The 20044-nt window shown below is 39.0% G+C and overlaps 1 long non-coding RNA gene across 3 annotated transcripts in view; it reads left to right on the top strand.

Annotated features, from left to right (window-relative positions):
• Positions 1–251: 251 nt before the first annotated feature.
• Positions 252–20044, top strand: part of LOC101681588 — a 41811-nt gene continuing 22018 nt past the window's right edge. For 2 of the 3 annotated variants that reach the window (XR_006607257.1, XR_200771.3), the window contains exons 1-4: positions 252–4348; positions 15899–15985; positions 16155–16262; positions 17554–17743. This is a non-coding gene — a long non-coding RNA (uncharacterized LOC101681588). The remainder of the gene's footprint in view (positions 4349–15898; positions 15986–16154; positions 16263–17553; positions 17744–20044) is intronic. The other variant, XR_006607258.1, reaches the window with a different exon arrangement.

Raw genomic sequence — 20044 nt, 5'->3', positions numbered from 1 at the left:
GAGAGCTACTGTTTCATGTATTTGTCCAGGTTTTTATTTTTGGTAAATCTAGTCCCTGATACTCCGTCTCAGCCAGAAGCAGAAGTCACATTATTGTTTTTTCTTTTTTCTTTTTTTAAAAGATTTTATTTATTTATTTGACAGAGAGAGATCACAAGTAGGCAGAGAGGCAGGCAGAGAGAGAGAAGGGGAAGCAGGCTCCCTGCTGAGTAGAAAGCCCGATGCGGGGCTCCATTCCTCATGACCCAAGCTGAAGGCAGAGGCTTAACCCACTGAGCCACCCAGGTGCCCCACATTATTGTTTTTATGTATCTTTAAATTTCCTCTGAGGCAGCCTCCCGCTGATCTGCTTTTCTGGGCTTCTCTCCCACATCATCAATACTGGTTTTGTTAGTGGTCTGGTTACAAAGTTGAATGTTTTTCTCCATTTTCCTTCCATTAGAACATGTAATTTTTTGGTATGCAGTGTTTCTGAGGAGTAAGTATATTGTGGAAGAGCAGTTATAACCTGCACAATTCAAGAACCTATGCTATGATTGGGATGTTATTTTACACAAAACCAGAGAATATATAAAGACATATTTTTAATAACATTTTAAAAAATGAAACATGATGGTCAGATCTTTGAGGGTAAATGTCATTTTGTGTAAATCACGGTGTTTTTGCCTTTCCTCGGGTGCCCAGCGCATTGATCCTCAAGACCCTTTGTTGATATATGGGTAGTCAAGGAATGTATTATTTTCATTCCCATGATTATGCCTCGCTTTTATATATGCACTGTCTACTGTAAATTAGGTATTCTGCCAGGCACACAATATCTAATTCAGTCTTCACTGCTGCTCTATGATACAGAGATTTTGTTCCCCAGGGAAATGGATTCAGGGAAGATTTATCTTACTCAAGATCTCACAGCTAGAAACTGATACTATTGAGATTCTAAACCCAGGTCTGTCTGATTCCAAAGTCCAAGCTCTTTGTACTGCTTTGTCCTCTGTTTCATGAAACAGGACAAAGCTTAGTGGTTTTTTTTCTCTAATAGGAACTCTCTTATTTCCTTTCCTTCTTTTAAAGAAGGGTATTTTTTAAAAAGCTGCTTTAGAACAAGACAGTCCAACGTGCAGCAGAATTAGTTAAGGAAGCATGCACCTTGAGTTTTCTGAATTTATTCATGGGTCAAATTTGAGTCCAGGGTGATTTCACTTGACTTTATTAAACCTGAAAACCAGGAAGAGATTATGTTCAATAAACACAATAACCTAAAAATAGGCCAGAACCCCTGGTTCCTTTTAAAACAACCTTATGGTTTCTGCCAATAGAGATATACTTACCCCTCAAGCACCACCCCAGTTCTTTCAGTCATGACAGGAAACGTTCACTCAGAGACTCTTTCCAGAGCTATGCAAGGGCTTCTCTTAGGAAGGGCCTAAACTTGATGAAAAATGGAGTTTTGATCTCAAATAGTTTTCTTAATAATGTTGTGGTATGAGTTGAGCAGGCATGTTCCCCGAAAGAGAGAGGATAAAATTATATTGACTGCACAATGGCGCATTTTACAGTCTCCCACATGTTGTTCCTCTGCAACCAGGAAGCTAGACTTAATGTAACTTGGGGGTTGGGCTTGAGCCTGCAGGAGCTATAAACGGTCTGGTCAATGGAGGTCAGTGAAGGAAGTCAAGGAACATGGGCCCAGATTGTCCAGAGGAAAAGAAGCCCAAATTCATGGTCAAGGCCCAAAGTTTATCTGAATTGCCTTCCATTTCTGTCAAGGTTTCGCATCAGGTCACTGGTATCTATCACTGTGGCAAGGAAGGATTATTTTTATTAAGCATTTTGTGTTTGCCTAAGAGCTTTAAGTCATTAATCATTTAACTCTTGCTCCCCATGAGACTTTTGTGAAGTAAATGGGAAAGAAATAGCACAATTCTTATTTCACAGATAGAGAAACTGAAGCATTTTTGTTTGCCACTATTACCCACTGAAAGAGTTAAAGCCATGCATTAGAACATGGGAGAACCAGGCCAGCGTCTCAGCATCTGATGAGCTTTTGTTTCACCACAGAAGTGAGGTTTTCTGTTTTTATACAAAACGAACTTGCATATTTTTCATTTTGGAAGCAACATGATGGATACTGAGGTGTACTGAAGAAAAAAACAGACTTCGGTTCCTTTCATACAGTATGAACGTTCCATGGAGTTCCCACAACAATTTTGGAATCCAAATATGTGTTTAAGTTTAAGAAGTAAAGATTGTAAGGCATTGCTAATCTTGAGTTTTCTAATAAGAAAGAGAATATAAGCAAACACATCCAGTGTGGTCGTGAATAGCCAATAGCAAGTCATAAAGGGACTTTGAGAGGATGGCATGGGGATTTTGCTTCCTGAAATGAATGTGGTGGGCTTCTTGGAGGAAGTGTGTTTTGAATTTTAATTAAAAAAGAAGAGTCTTCAGAGATGATATGTTCTTCCACCCAGATGAATTGAAATATCTTCCCTCTTCCTTTAATGAAGTGTAAACACCATCAAAAAATAGTCAAATATCACAAGAAGAAGTTGACCAAGAGGTCCACAGGGCAGATTTCATAGTAATGGAGAGGAAATGAAGAAAAGTTGTCTGGCAGTGAGAGCTATCAGATCTATTAACAATGAGGTAGTTCAGGGGGCAGATGGTTTAGGGTGGGAAGGAGAAGGATGTCAGTGGAAGCCTTTTAAACCAGACTAGATAAAGCACAGAAAGATCACTTTAGGACTCAGCATGCCCTCTGGTGGGGGTAGGGAATACAGTTAGGGCCAGACTAATCTATTTCCTTTTGCGTAAGGCAGACCCTGGATTCAAATCCATATAGGAACCATGACTAAACATCTCGGGTTCCTCTTTTCTAAAATGATATCAACAAGGCCTACCTTATAAGTTGATGAACGAAATTAAAAAAAAAAAAAAAACTGGTTGTGTTAACGTAGTGCACAGAACCAGAAGCAAATTTGGGTATATTGGGTCTAAAGCTTATGTAATATTGGAGGACTTCTTTAAGAAAAAGAATACACAAGTCTGATTATAAAAATATAAATATCTTATAAAAAATAGTAAAGTGAGTATTTACTTAGAATAAAATAAAACACAACAAACTAACAAATATCAAGATTGTCACAAAATTTGGGAAAACAACATGATATTTTAATTTATTAGTTACCTGAAATACCTGTTTTGTGTGTGTGTGTGTACATATACATTATAGATATATATATTTGCTCTATATTCTGATGGCCTCTTCATTTGACAAAAATTCTGTAATATATATAGAGAATGAGAACACATTTTAACTTTCCTCTCATATGATTGATCAAAACTTGTTTTCTATTACTGATAGTTTAGAAGAATTTTTTTCAGCATCACAACTTGCTTGTAATGTCACACAAAATTTCATGATTGTCAAATTTGGGAAAAGTTCTACCAAGGTTTTTCAGGTAAGAGTTGCAAGACTTAGGTAAGTCTTTCATGGGTTAGCTTCTGACTCTGTACATTTCAATTCTTGTTTCTCCTTCTTGGTCCTCCTAATCTTGGGACTGGGCATTGTAGACTACACTCCTATCCCGGCATGATACGCTCTGGTCTCCAGCTCTCTAAATGAATAGATAATGAATGATAAGAGTGTTGAAATCCATTCCTACAATCAGGGGGCTAGCATCAACTATAGAAAAAAGTGATGTGAACTACAGAATACTTCCCATGCCACTCAAGCTAAATGTATCTTCAACTCAACTCCAAAGCCAACCTACACGAAGGGAGATGTGGCAGAGGGAAAGTCAGTCACCAATTAATGAATTAGTGTTAAGTACTTTAATTTTATAAACTTTACCAAACATATAACCATGCCCACACATTGATAGAGCCCCTACCAGTGCCTTGGAGGGTCTCATGCCATTAGCTTCGTGGTCACCAACCTCTATATGCCCTATGAATGTGCTGAACAATTCTGTCCCCCATACTGGCAAGTATTACTCAAAATGAGCAAGATGGTGGCAGGGATTTAAGGTTACAAATTCAGGAGACTCTGGAAGGCAACAAACAACTCCAAACACAGAGATGAGCTATGTCTCCTTCAGTAGTGGTGAATCTAAATTAAACTGAGTCTTGAGTATGTGATGGTGGCATGTCAGAAGGAAACTCTTTGTTCTTTCCATATTTTGCTGGGCTCCCCACCTCCCAACATCAGCTGGTTACATTTGAGTTCACAGCTCCTCTTTGAAATGGATGTGATTTACCTGACTCTGAACTCTTTCATCTTTCAGAAAATCCCTTCTTGAACCACGATGATCCACCTAGAGCACTATGATACCTGGAGGTAGTAGAGGTAAGCTGGTAAGTTTGTCAAACCTGCCTCAAGACCACTCCATGTGGTCCTGGGCTGAGATACTTTTGAGGCTGGTGCAAGCAACGAGGAAGAAATGGGTGAGAAACGGGGGCCTAGAGGTATGGTGGTCATTCCAGAAATGTAACCCCTCAGAAACGTGCTACCCAGCCTCTTACAAGAAGGGTAAAACAAACAAAGCTGCTGCCTATTTGGAACATACGCTGGCTCCTTCCACATCTGTAGGACATTTAGCTCCTTGCATCTGGTAATGTTTGTGCAAATATAATTCCATATTCACTAATAATTCCTGGGGCTAAAGGCCCCCCCTCGGGTAACCTTGTTAATATTCTCTCAAGGCCTGGTGTGAACGCCTCATAGCATTTTGATTAGAATTCAATCTTGTGTTTTTTTCCCTCTCTGTCTTTCTCCCTCTCTCCTCTCATGCTTTTCTGGCCCCCGGTTTCCTGGCCACCCACATCAGGAGACATTCTCCCTCCCTTCCACTCTCCATTCTCAGTTTCAAGGAATTTCCTTGTGTCAAAGGCAAAGTGTGATTGACATATTTTTCCCCTCTTAAGAGCAGTCATCTCGGTGTTTGATTTAACCATCTCCTTATGGGGCTCGTACAATCATTACCTGGGTGAAAAAGAGACCTCCTGCTCACCCTCACGCTCAGACCCACATAGCTCAGTATTTTTGTAGACTTTTAAATTGCTGTTCTCCTTCCTCTTTTTTCTACCATTTTCTTTCTTTTTTGGTTGGCACTAGCAAATGCTTCCCTGGTGTGTTGTACCCTGAGCCTTGAAGGATTTTAGTTGTCGGCAAACAGGTAGACCAGCTGCCTCCTGCCAGTGCCCTCTGCTTGCCAAGAAAAGCATTTGCTGTTCTTTAGATCTGGGGGAAAGAATGGATACAGAATGAGCTGTCTAGTTTTTAATTCACCAACTTTGGGCAGGTTGTGTTCCTTTGGTTCCTTAGTCTTCCAGCTTATTTGTGTCTCAGGAGAAGAAAATAGAAAACAAAAACAAAAGCAAATTGGCCATAGCATGAAGAATTGTATTTAAACCCAAGAGGAATTTCTTGGCAACGAACTTCTTAATGTTGGAATGATTCTGGAATGCAGGCCCTGTCTCTCAGGCTGCCTTATCGTCGAATTACTATGGGTTCTAAGGGTTTGTGCCTGAAGGGGATGAACTAGATGACCTTGGAAGGTCACTTGCAGCTTTTCAATTCAAGGGCAATCCCTGTCTTTTCGGTGAAGGATTACACTTTTTTTTTTTTTTTTAAAGATTTTATTTATTTATCTGACAGGGAGAAATCACAAGTAGACAGAGAGGCAGGCAGAGAGAGAGAGAGGGAAGCAGGCTCCCTGCCGAGCAGAGAGTCCGATGCGGGACTCGATCCCAGGACCCTGAGATCATGACCTGAGCTGAAGGCAGCGGCTTAACCCACTGAGCCACCCAGGCGCCCAAGGATTACACTTTTAAGTATTGGAGCAGACTCTGTCTTGAGAGGATTGCTCGTGCCTCTCTCCAGCAGCCTGAATCACATCTCCTACCCTGACTACGATAAGCTGCCCACTCAGAGCTCTCAGCTGCCCGCAGCTCTGTTACCCCCCAATAATTGCATTCTTAAGTAACCTCCTTGCCCCAATCCCGTGGTTTGAGAAGGAAACCAAGCGCTAGACGATAGAGTCCTGGATTGGTAGGAACAAAGTCGAATTTTTTTTCCTGCAGGAATTTTCAGCAGTAAAGATAGTTAATAAAAATAAATAATAAATAAATAATGAAAAGCTATCTGTATATAGCTGTACTACTTTAACTCATTGTCTAAAGCATTCAGTGTGACATTTCACTTTTAATCGGGAATAATGACCTGTGATAGCGATTACTAAAAGCACTCTTATTAATAGAGCATGACATAAGTACTTGCTGGTCATAATTATCATCTGTGTTATGGTAAACAAAGCATAATGCCAACCAAGCAAAGCCTGCATATGTTCTTATGTTGAGAGTAGCAGCAGTATGTGTACTATAAATTGTGCTTTGATTGACATTATATCTCATTGCTTTAGGGAAACTTGGCTGTAGAGGAAATGCCAGTACTCCCCATTATATAAACACTCATAAAAATCCATGTCAGTCCAGGTCCTCCCAGACCAGTATCTGAGTCTGAAAGTAGAATGATGGTATTGTATGTGAAAAATCATGATTACCCTAAAAAACACTGGCTCAAAAAGGTTAGGATGGACTCTACGACATTTGTAGATTATAATCTCCTATTAGAGTTCCAAGAGCCACTCACTGAAGTCAGGAACCACAAGAACGCATGTGGTCCATAATGTCTCTCAATCTTTATTGTACCCAATTTATATTTTCATTTTGTAGGGAAGGAGTGGTACTTCCTTTTGTGTGTTGTATATCTGCTTCTTTCAGACTCAAATTTCACCATGTCTGGTATTCCCAAATTTGGTTAAAGAATCTATTGCTCTCCATTTCTTTATCCTCCATAACCTGGAAAACTTTAATCAGATTTTTACTGCACTCTCCACCCATCCACTCATTCCCTCCACCGCTACTTTCATCTTTTCAGATGGATAATTAGAAGCTTTCAAAGCTTGTCCTCATGTAGAATCCCTTCCTCTCTTCCTGTTGTAGTTGATGATGTCCAGAAAATTCTTTCATACCTAAAATCATGGCGACTGGCATGACATATCTCAATGTATGTTGTTCAGGCTGAGATTTTTTTTAAAAAAAGATTTATTTATTTTAGGGAGAGAAAGAGAGAGAGAGAGAGCTGGAGGAGGGGCAGAGGGAGAAGAGAGATAATCCTCAAATAGGCTCCCCACTGAGCATGAACCCTGATTTCATTCCAAGACCCTGAGATCAAGCTGTGAGCTGAAATCAAGAGTTGAACACTTAACTGACTGAGCCACCCAGGTACCCGGGGATTTTTTTTTTCCCCCAGAAGAGAAGGTATAATACATCCACACTCTCTTATTCAGTTCTTCTGCAATTTTTCTGTCTTTAAAGTAATGAGACCAACTTTATTAAATAATCACCATTAATAAGTTTAATACGAATGCCAGAAATCTCTAATCTTTTGAGCAGTGGGAATAATTTTTCAAATGAAAATTTATATGGAATGCAAAAATATGAATATGTTGTAAGCTATGTGATATTTGGGGACCAAAGCCTAGCCCCTTTGGCCTCCCTCTGGTCTCTGAGGTACTCCACAATACTAGAGAGTTCCTCGAAACATGCTTTGAAGATCACCAAGCTTACCAGAGTGAGCATCAACCACTGTTTAAAAAGCTGGAATTTAGTCTAAAATGCAGGCAGCCGCATTTTCTTAACCAATTCTTTCTTTACAGCACATACGGTTTTGAAATGCATCCTTTGTTTCGGGTCATACAGATGTCCTTCTGGCTCACCTGTCTGTGGTTGTAAATGAGCTCACATGCATAGTGCGGCACGGGGCTCACCCTCACCTGCACAACAGCAATCCCAGCCTGCTTCTGAGGAGTTCCTACTCTCTTCTGTTTCTCAGGGAGTCTCTAAGAGGGGTCTTGCTTGTGTCCCCCTCATCAGCAAGGACCACTTCGATCCAAGGGCTGAGTCTGAAGGCGCTCCACTGCTGCAGAAAGCTCTGTGTGTTGTGCACAGCCAGGGCTGTCTCTCAGGTCGTTGCAGAGATCAACACCACAGCCTCTGGGTGCCACTCTCACCTCTGCCCAAGAGCGGACACACACGCTTTCTTGAAGGCCTCACAGCACAGCCAAGAACAGACAGTAACGCTTAATGTCACTTTTGGTATAGCCCCAGACAGAATGAAAAGGGAGCACACACCAAAATCATCCTTCGGCTGGCAGCTAGCCATCCTTAGGCGGTCCGCTACAGGACACACTTCTGCCCTGGTACTTCAGAAAAGCTTTCCACTCCATATCCATTCTCTCCTTGTTTTGTTACAGAAAAGCAATTCTATTTGAGATGGCGATGAACCGTGCTAAAAGGATGTCATTCCCAGTCGATCTTGCAGCTAGGTATGGTCACAAGCCCGAGTTCTGGCTAAGCCAATCGAAGTAGGCTTCTGGAAAATCTCCTTGCAGGGGCTGGTAAAACTGGGAGATGTTTCCCTTTTCCGTTCCTGCTGCCTGAAATGAGTGTGAGTGCCATGACATGCGTTATGGCCACCATATTGAAACATGAGGCAGTCTTGAGGCTTCAAGGCAAATGCTGAGGACGGTAGAGTGGAAGGACAGTGGAGCCACTGACTACCTGGGGACGTTACCACAGTATCCTTGGAAGAATCACTTCTGGACTTCTTTGTGTGTTTTGGGGTCTTCTGAAATCTGTAGGCAAACCTAATCATGGCATAGCTGCCAGGAGTCTGCTTTCTTCCCTTGCTACTGGGCGTGCTTGTCTCCTGACCTGGTTGCATATGGCAGAGTCCGGCTCCTACCCATTATATGGGAAAGCCCTTTAGCATGCTAGCCTCCCCAGGGCCTCTTCCTAAGAGAACCAGAGCCAGAAAGAAGTCAATTTCTCCTTACCCACAGTCTAGGACCCAACTGCCAATTTTTCATCTCCTCACCCAGAAGACTTTTTAGGATAATTGAGAATTATACTTATTATTCCTTCAGACCCTCTTATTCTGCCCACAGGGGTGTGGCCTCACCTGCTGCTGCCCACAGTAAGCACATCGGGCCCAGTTTCCACCACAGCTCAGTTCCTTCGTCTGATAAATGGGGGAAAACTTTAAATAAACATAAGCCACAAATGGCTTTAAAATATACTCTTAGGTATTAGTTTTGGAATCCCTACCAGAGTGCTTCTTAAATTTTATTTTTGGCTCATCTTGGTTTTGACTCATCTTGCCCATATGTGCATCTTCTTAGATACAGAGACACACATGGATATTAACCCAGAGACACACAAACACACTGTTGCCTTTATACATACATGCACACAAAATTTTTATATAGTCTACCACATTGCTGTGTATATCCATTAGCATATATCCTGGCACACTGAATCACAAGTTCAAAGGAATTTGGATTGAGGTTTAGTTAATAGGAAATACAAGGGATGGGGTAGATACAACAACTAAAGAGACCAGGCAGCTGGATTTTCGAAATGAGCAAAATTACCTCCATGGGACTAATTTTTAATGGCATTGCAGTAATGTAAGTTTTCCATGGGCTCCAGGGTTAAGCCTAATGAGAGACTAATCAGGGAGTTGGACCTGATAGACAGCCCAGTACTGTTGCTGAGCTGGTCTGTGTCAACCTGGTCATCTCAACAATCATTCATTGATAGTAGAACCATCATGAGCTATCACGAACTCCTTGATAGTAGCAGGGAAGGGCAGTCTTGTTTTCCAGCCTTAGCACAGGCACCCTCCCAGATTTTGAAATATGAATAAATGATTAATATACTCTGCAAAGACCCCTCCCCTTGCAAGACTGTCTGACCTTCATTGGGTATGCTTATGGAAGGGAGAAAAAGCAAGTGAGGTGGCCACTTGGATCCAGGAGATGGCAGAGGGAAAGGGATCTAAAGTCCAGCCTCCGTGTTGACATCTAAACCCCAGCCTGGGAGCCGAAGTGGGCTTTACATTCTGCAAAGGTAAAGATTTTCTAGGATGTTGTGCAAGGAACAAGACATCCATTGCTTTCCTGGAGAGGCTCCTCTGGAGATAGAGACAGACAGAAAGACCGAGACACTTTATTTTTCTTCTCATATTTTCATTTTTTCCCTCTTTATGTCCATGAATGTTCTTCTCCTGTCCCGGTGTTTGAATACTTGTATGTGCTAACCGCAGCCTGGCCCTGCTGTCACTTAGCCAAATTACACACATTTAGGTCTTTTCATCTTTCTTTATGAACCAGCCTCTCCAGTCTATTTAATCATGTTGGCAGTTCTTTTCTAAATTCCACCCAATTTAAAAATAAGCTAAATTCTCCACCCCTGTGGATTGAAAAGCAGGCGGTTGCGAACCCATGCAGAGCTCCAGTCTTGGTTTGAGGCATGTAGAGGAAAGATATCCCCGTCTGAAACTCCTTATTCGGCAGCTTGGAAAGGGCCAGGGGAGGTGGGGAAAGGGGAAGGAAACTTGGCTGGTCAGAGCTGGAGACCAGGGTGACCCTGCTGGGGTTTGTTTTCAAAATTGGTGTTGGTCCAATTTGGTTGGCCCAATTTGGTTCAGAACCCAAAATGTTCAAAAATATATGTTCAACGAATAGAAAGTATTGCTTACATGTTTGCCACCTAATCACCCAACCCTGAGGAAGCACCCAAAGTTACTCACGTCCGTATCATTCCAGAGAGATTTTATGCACATGCGACCAAATATGCATTTATGTGTGACTGTGTATCTCCCCGCCGCCATTTTTATACCAATGATGATATACTATATGCATTGCTCTCCTCTTCACTCTTTCTCTTAGCAATATATTTTGCAGATCTGGAGATTGTTCCATATTCACACATAAATAGCTCCTTCAGTACTTTTTATGGCTGTATAGTATCCATACCATAAATGTTCAATAATTTTGTGGCCCACAGTTAATGGGTATTTATATTCTTTCCGACTTTTTATAGTCACTATCAACAAACATCTAAGGGTCTTAGCAGTTTTTTATTCCTGGCAATGCCTCTCTGAATAACTTACACATTTTGTACATGTGTGATAAAATGTGTAAAATTCCTGGGTTGAAAGGTGCGTGCATCAGGTTTTCTAATTCAAACCTAACTGATTCGTCAACTTACACACCCATCGCTAACATGTGAGAATATGTTTTTCCCCATACCCACACACATACACAATTTTTTAGAACTTTAACAATCTGATAGAGGTGAAAAGTAAGTCATCTTTGTGTATTTCTGTTATTATGACTAAGATTGGTTTCTTTCACAAACTGAGGAGCCACTTGAACTCCCTTTTCAGTGGACAGTCCATATCCTTTCTTTATATCTCTATTGAGTTGTTGGTCTTCTATTGATTTAGAGGGGCTCTTTCTATATTAGGGAGATTCACTCCTTGTGATTTAAGTTGGAAATATATTTTCCTATTTGTCGTTCTTTTCTATTTACCTAGCTGAATATATTTACCTTTTATTTCATAAGTCCTGGGTTTTGGTTTTGTGAAATACTTAGAAAAGTTTCTTCCACTTTGAGATTGCTTTTTCAAAATTCCGTGGTTTCTTCTAGTATATGTATAAATGACAGATAAATCAAACTTTATGTTTTCCAGAGGGCTACCCAGTTGTCCCAATATCATTTATCAAATAATCTATCTTTTGTCCATAGATCTGAAATGTTACCTTTAACATATATAAAATATCCATTGCATTTGTGTCCCCCCTTTTTAAAAGATTTTATTTATTTATTTGAGAGAGAGAGAGCATAAGTGGAGAAAGGTCAGTGGGAGAAGCAGACTCCCTGTCAAGCAGGGAGTTCAATGCGGGACTCGATTCCAGGACTCCAGGATCATGACCTGAGCTGAAGGCAGTAGCTTAACCAACTGAGCCACCCAGGAGCCCTTGTGCCTATTTTTGATTCTAGTTTGTTCCAGTTATCTTTCATGCTAATGTCACATTTAAATATGTGTAGCTTCAAAAATTGTGTTTTTTTTTTTAAGATTTTATTTATTTATTTGACAGACATCACAAGTAGGTAGAGAGGCAGGCAGAGAGAGGAAGGGAAGCAGGCTCCCCATTGAGCAGAGAGTCCAATGTGGGGCTCGATTCCAGGACCCTGGGATCATCAAAAATTGTTTTATTATTTTAAAGAAAAGACTAGAAGTCCACCCAAGAAACATTTAACTATTGACTTCTGAGTGATGGAATTAGAAAAAACTTGTCTTCCTTCTTCTTTACTATGTTATAGATTGTATAATAAACTGGCTTTTTTTTTTTATTCTAAGATTTTAATTATTTACTTGACAGAGAGAAATCACAAGTAGATGGAGAGGCAGGCAGAGAGAGAGGGAAGCAGACTCCCTGCTGAGCAGAGAGCCCGATGCGGGACTCGATCCCAGGATCCTGAGATCATGACCTGAGCCGAAGGCAGAGGCTTAACCCACTGAGCCACCCAGGCGCCCTAAACTGGCTTTTATAAGCTAACTGGTTTTAGTTTATAAAATACTGCACCAAAAATAAATAAATAATTATTTGATCAGTAAAAATAATTTCCCCTTATTACTCTTGTCTTTCAGAATTTTCCCATTTTCCTTGTTGTTGTTTTCTTTCATATGAATTTTAGAATCAGGTTGTCTAGTTCAAAAAAAGTCATTTTGACATTTAAAAAATCAGGGCATATGAAGTTTATAGATTTAAAGTAAGTAGGCGTCTTTATGATATTGCTTGCTTCTCTCCAAGAATATGATGTGCTTTTTTATTTGTCATATGTGTTTCTGTGTGTGTGCTCATTTTAAAGTTTTATTTAAATGCTTATTTAAAAATTATATTTAAACTTGCTTAAATTATGTCCATTTCTTGGATTTTTTTCCATTGTTATTATAAACTGAGATCTTCCATCATCTCCTCTAAGCAATTGTGTGTGTGTGCTTTTACTTTCTGCTGACTGAAAAATTTTGTAATCATCAGGCATATTCCCAAATTCTCTTCTGCTCTGTTCTTCTGTTCTATTTTTCTTAAAATTTCTTTCAGGCCAGAGTTTCTCAACCCTGTTCTATTGGCATTTTGGTCCAGATAATTCTTTATTGTTGGGGAGCTGGGGATGGGGCGGGAGGTATTATCCTGTGCATTGAAGGATGTTTAGCAGCATTCCTCTTCTCTGGTGGTGTTGGTTGGTGGATTGCCTCTGAGTAAGCACCATTGTTCTAGTCCTTAATCTAGGGAAGGTCTTCGTTATTCCCACCCATTCCCCGCTCACTGCTTTATTAGGCACTGTTGGGTCTAATCACCAGAGTGGAAATAGCTAAAGCCCAATGTTCTGTTATGAGGCCAAACTGTCTAGAAATAGCCATGGAAGTGATGGTTATTCATAGTTTATTGCCAAACTACATGTGGAAGTCAGTCACAGGCACAAATCTCAAGAATTTATAAGTTAGGGGTATCTGGGTTGCTCAGTTGTTAAGTGTCTGTCTTCAGCTCAGGTCATGATCCCAGGCTTCTGGGATTGAGCCCCAGCTTGGGCTCCCTGCTTGACGTGAAACCTGCTTCTCTTTCTCCTACTCCCCCTGCTGTGTTCCCTCCTCGCTGTCTCTCTCTCTGTCAAATAAATAAAGCCTTAAAAATAAATGAATACGTTTGTAACGTAGTGATCCAAAGGGCCACGTGCACCCGAATGTTTATAGCAGCAATGTCCACAATAGCCAAACTATGGAAAGAACCTAGATGTCCATCAACAGATGAATGGATCAAGAAGATGTGGTATATATACACAATGGAATACTATGCAGCCATCAAAAGAAATGAAATCTTGCCATTTGCGACAACATGGATGGAACTAGAGGGTATCATGCTTAGCGAAATAAGTCAAGCAGAGAAAGACAACTATCATATGATCTCCCTGATATGAGGAAGTGGTGATGCAACATGGGGGCTTAAGTGGGTAGGAGAAGAATCAGTGAAACAAGATGGAATTGGGAGGGAGACAAACCATAAGTGGCTCTTAATCTCACAAAACAAACTGAGAGTTGCTGGGGGGAGGGGGTTTGGGAGAAGGGGGTGGGATTATGGACATTGGGGAGGGTATGTGCTTTGGTGAGTGCTGTGAAGTGTGTAAAACTGGTGATTCACAGACCTGTACCCCTGGGGATAAAAATATATGTTTATAAAAAATAAAAAATTAAAAAAAATAAATGAATAAAAGTTAAATGTAACACAAAGAGAGAGGCAGAATCTATACTTAATCTATCATACAGAATCTATACTCTATCAAACAGCTTTGATCTCAAGTGCATGGTGTTTGGTACATTCTCTGGCTGGTTTGATTGTTTGTATTAAGATTTTATTTATCCATTCATGAGAGACAGAGAGAGAGAGAGAGAGGCAGAGGGGAAGCAGGATTCCCGCAGAGCAGGGAGCCTGATGCGGGACTTGATCGGAGTACCCCGAGGGACCACGACCCCAGCCGAAGGCAGACACCCAACCGACTGAGCCACCTAGGCAGCCTTTCCAGCTGTTTAATGTATGGCCACTATCTTCACCGTTGGCTTGGACCATAGCATCTCAGGCTTGGAGAGATATCATCATGTTCCTTAAGGCATGACTTTATGTCACCCCTTCAACATTCCCAACTATTCCTCACCCCTTCTGTATTTTCTACAGTGCCGGGTCCATGGCAGGTGTTCAGTGAAATTAATATTTTGCTAATCTAATACTTTCAGCTTGACCTACTTTGGGTTTTTCAGGGAAAACAATGTGGTATAGCAGAAAACATTCATGTTGGACATCAAAAAGATCTGCTTTCAAATCCTAGCTAAGAGCCATTAGATTATTAGCCATATATACAAATTACTTAAGCTGTGTGAATGTCACCTGCAAAACCATTATAAATACACTAGCACTGTAGGGTTGCAGTGGACTTTGGATCAGACCACATATATAATGCATAAGAGCAGAGCAAGAGCACAATACATTTGTAATCCTCAGGTAAAACTCAGGCAATCGATATGTGAACACTATTATCTTCATTATTATTATGTGAATACAAGTTCTTTATCTGGAGAGCTAAGACAAAAACAATCTAAATTTTCTGTTTAAAAATGACCTTCAATGCTACCGAAGGTCAGATATTTCTGTAAGCAACATTCCTATCATTTCTTACTTATTGGAGATAGAATTTTTTTTTTTTTAACTGTAGCACCTAGCATTCCCGGGTAGTCTCCCATCCAAATCCTAACCAGGTCTGACCCTGTGTAGCTTCTAAGATTGGGTGTATTCGGGGTGGTATGGCCATAGACCTGGAAGTAGATTCTTCAAGAAACTAAATATTCTGGGCCTTAGGGTTAAATCAGTCAGCTTTATGGGTGTTCTATGGAGTTCAATGTTGACTGCAGAATAATATATGATACAAAGAGGAAAATTTTGTTATTAATCATATCTTCTATGAAATGAAGCAGAGTTTAACAGTAGATTGTTTAGCTGACCTTGCCTCATCTTTTGTTAAAGCCTTTCTCAAGTTTTGGAATGTCATAAACATGTAGAAACATACATAGAACTTAAATGTACTGTATTCAAAGAAGTAATGGGTAATCCTCTGTGCAGATTAAGAAACAGTACATTACCAGGGTGGTGGGGATATGGACATTGGGGAGGGTATGTGCTATGATGAGTGCTGTGAAATGTGTAAACCTGGAGATTCACAAACCTGTACCCCTGGGGATAAAAATACATTATATGTTTATTAAAAAAATAAATAAATTTAATAATAAAAAAAAGAAATAGTACATTACCAGCCCTCAGAACAGTCCTTGTTTCTCTTTATGAATAGGTCCCTTATAAATATAGTTTATGATTTGTTCTGTCCTATATTAAAGTTTACATAAACATAATTATTCTTTTGTGTCTGACTTCCTTAGGTCTGTCTGTGTAATTTTTTGGCTGTATAATACTCCATTCTATGAAGGTAACATAATTTGTTCACCCATTCTCCTGTTGATGGACAGGTGAGTTATTTTAACCTTGGGGAAAATATGAATCATGTTGCTATGAGCATTCTTGTACATGTATTGTAGTTGACAAGTACAGGAGTTGCTTGAGCCTAGGTGCCCAGAAGTAGAATTCTGGGCCATGGGGTATGTATAACTTCAAATTTAACAACAGTTTTCAAAACAGGTTGCACTAATCTGTACTCTCACTAACTGAGAATTCCAAGAGCTCCACATTCTCATCACACCTGACATTACTGGACTTGATCAATTCTATGAACCTGGTGAGCCTGAGGTAAAATTTCATTGTAGTTTTAATTTGCATTTCCTTAAGGTTGAGAGACTGAGGATATGCTAATTGGCCAATTAAAAACGTCCTCTTTTGTGAGTTGTGTCTTTTGGCTCTATCCCTGCTGGACTGATTTTGTTTGTTTTTTACTTATCTATTTGTATGAATTCCTTTTATATTCTGGATGCTCTTCATTTGTCAGTTAGATATGTTGCAAATACATCCTCAAATTCTGTGATTTGTTCTTTTCCTTTTTTTGCATTTTTTATGGATAACATAGTGCGGAAGTTAAATATAGTCAATTTATTAATCTTTTCCTCTTATGATTAGTGTTTTTATGCCATGTTTAATAAATAATTCTCATTATGAAGATCAGGAAGATATATTATTTTCTAAAGGCTTAAATAATTTGCCTTTTATATTCAAGTTTATAAATTGACATTTGGTATTGTTTGAGGGAGTGATCCAGTTTCATTTTCCTCTCTCTTCCCCACCATATGCATATTGAATTGCCCCAGCACCATTTATGAAAAGACTATAGTTTCCCCACTGACCTGCAGTTCCATTTCTGTCACACGTCAAATTCCTATATATATATATATATGATATTTGGGGGGCTCTCTAAAAGAATTTTTGTAATTGATTTTGTATCCAGCAGCTTTTTAAAATTCTTATTAAATATCATTAGCTACAGATAATATTGGTTTTTCTACATATATAATCATGTCTTCTTCCAATTATGAATTTTGGTTTCTTATTTTTTTACCAAGTATCCTTTTACTTATTATTTCTGTTTCCTGCCTTATTGTACTGGTTAAGACCTCTGTTGTAATGTTAAAAGAAAGTAGAAGATAGAAATTGTTGGACATCTTTCTTGTTACTTACCTCAAAGGAGATTTTAATTTATACACAATTAAAATAACTTCATCATTATGTGTGATGTTGATGTATATTTCTTTGTCATATTAAATATTTTCTTTTTATCATGAGTGGATGTTGAATATTGTCAAATAGCTTTTCTGCATCTATTGAGATGATAACTCACCAAACAAAATATATATGCCCAGTCCCAAGAACACAATACAAAATAAGATATGATACCTAGCATCAATGATCCCAGAGTTCAGTGGGGAGATGGGCATGTTAACAAGTAATTTAAAGGAACTGTAACAAATGTTACAGTAGATAGATGTATACAATGTCAGGTTGATGAAAAAGTAGGAAATGATTAAAAATGAATCAGGAGAAGGCTTCATAGAGAAAATGCCATTTGATCTGATTTTAAAATATTATCAAGAATTTTCCAGCTATAAAAAGAATGGAAGCAATTCGTGGCAGAGGAAATAATATATGCAACAGTCTAGTGGAATGAATGAACTTGAAGCAAATCCCCCTCAAGAGAGGCCTACAGAGACTGTGGCCCCTGCGGATAGCTTGACTGCAACCTTATGAGATCTGCATCCTTGACCCAGAGAAGCCCTGAAATAGTAGGTATTTGTCATTCATTTTTAAACTGCTATATTTTGGGGTAATCTGCAGTATAGCTATATATAATTATACAACATACTTTTCTCATTTTTCCAAATGAGGAAAAATTTTCATTTTTCCCATACTGATCTTAGGAGTCTTTGTAATTTTAGGGGGGACCTGGGTGGCTCAGTCAAGTAAGCTTCTGCCTTTGGCTCAAGTCATGCTCTCAGGGTCCTGGGATCTAGCCCCACACCTGCTTCTTCCTCTCCTCCCTACTTGTGCTCTCACTCTCTCTCTCTCTCTCAAATAAATAAAGTCTTAAAAAAAAGAATCTTTGTAATTTTAGAAGGTTAGCTTGGACTCTCAAATATACTGTTCATATTTTCAACCCACTCTGTTATGTGTCTTTTAAAACTTTTGTTCAATTTTTATGTCAAGCAACTTTTAATTTTCATGTCACATAGGGCAGTATTTTTTTCCTCTTCAGCTCTTCTGCTTTATTTAATATGTTAAAATACATATTAAATACAAATAATTTCAAAATTATTTTTTAAGAAATCAAGAATGCTTACTTCTATTGTTATGCCTTTCAGTTCACTAAGACTTTCTTCTGCAGTGTCTGATTTGCTGTCACTTCCATCCAATGTATTTTTCACTTCAGACATTATAGTTTTCATCCCTAGGAATTTGAGCTGGGTCCCTTTTATAATTTTCAAGTCTAAACTTGGAATGCTTTATCTTTTCTTTAGCTTCTTGAATGTATAGATTGCATTTATAAAAAAATGAGTTAATGTCCTTACATACAAATTCTATTGTCTTAGTCATTTCTGGATCTATTTCTATGTATTGACTTGTCTTCTCATTATAGCTCATGTTTTCCTGCTTCATTGCATGCCTAGTAAGTTTTTTTTATTGGATGCCAGACATTGTGAATTTCACCTTGTTGGATGCTGATTATTTTGAAATATTCCAGTGAATATTCTTGAGTTTTGTTCTAGGACACAGTTAAGTTACTTGGAAAATACTGATCCATTTAAAGCTTGTTGTTTAGCTTTGTTAGGTAGAACCAGAGCAGTGTTCAGCCAAAAGCTAGTTTTTCTCCATTAATAAGGCAAACTCTTCTGAGTACTTTACCTGATTTCCTGTGAGTTTTGAGGTTTTTCCACTGTGGTAGTTGGCAGCAGGAATGGTTTCCAGCCCTTTGTAAGGCATTATTCTCTCTAGACTTTTCACATGGTTGCTTCCCCAGTATCTGGGGCTTCTATGAGTTTATTCACACACATTTACTGAGCAGGGGATCCTCTGAAGACCTCTGAGCTCTTTCCCTATGTTCAGCCCTTTTCTCTATAGTGGCTTCAGTGGCCTTGGTCTTTTTGGACTCCCAGCTCCATTGCTTCAATGTAGAAAGATCACTGAACTATATACCTGGTTTCCCCTTCCCTATGGTGCAGCCTTGAAACTCTCTCCAGGAGTGGAGCTGGGCAATCCTTGGTCTCATGTCATCTGTGTCCATCTTTCAGAGATTACTGTCCTTTGTTGCCTGATGTTCAATGTTTTAAAATCATGTTATTTCTATGGTCTTATTTTTTTCAGTTATCTCAGGGTATAAGATAAGATTGCTGTTATTCCTTATGTTCTTCTAAACCTTTTCCTTTATATGTTTATATCTTTATTACATCTGGAATTTATTTTTGATGAGAGAAATATAGTTTAATATTTTTTCCAATGGGATTAGCCAGTTGTCCAACATCATATTTTGAATTCTTCCTTCCTCTCCTCACCCAGTTTGAAATGTCACCTTTATCATAAGCCAAAATTTTATAGATATTTGAGTCCACTTTTTATTCCATTCCCTTGGTTTTTCCTTTTTTATTAAATAGAAAACATTTTTATTTACTGATGTTTCAAGATATATTGTATTGTCTAGTAGAGTTAATTATCTCTCATTTATTATTATTTTCAAGATTTATTTGAATATATATACATCTTCTCCTGCATTTTAACATTTCTAAAATATTTTAATGTCATTTTCAATTTCCTCCCACATATCATGGATGTTACTTATTGAGATTACATTAAATTTATAGGACCCAAACAAATTTGAAGGTGGCAAAGAGAAGAATTGATAGAGTTCTACCTCAATGACTTCCATTTTTATAGTAAAGAAAGAGGCAAAGATAAGCTGGGTGTGAGTAGGTTAGGATGAGACACAGACTAATGGAAAATGACAAAAGTTTGAGTGAATCATATGTGCTATGATGATTATAGCATTGGATCCCAGATAAGGAAAGCTCTACTAGGTATGCAAAATATTGATT

This window comes from Mustela putorius, unplaced genomic scaffold (genome assembly GCF_011764305.1).
Source record: "Mustela putorius furo isolate JIRA1106 unplaced genomic scaffold, ASM1176430v1.1 tig00000585_pilon_pilon_pilon, whole genome shotgun sequence".
Classification (NCBI taxonomy): domain Eukaryota; kingdom Metazoa; phylum Chordata; class Mammalia; order Carnivora; family Mustelidae; genus Mustela; species Mustela putorius.
Note: the sequence above shows the minus strand (reverse complement) of the source record. Positions and strands in the feature narration are given on the sequence as shown.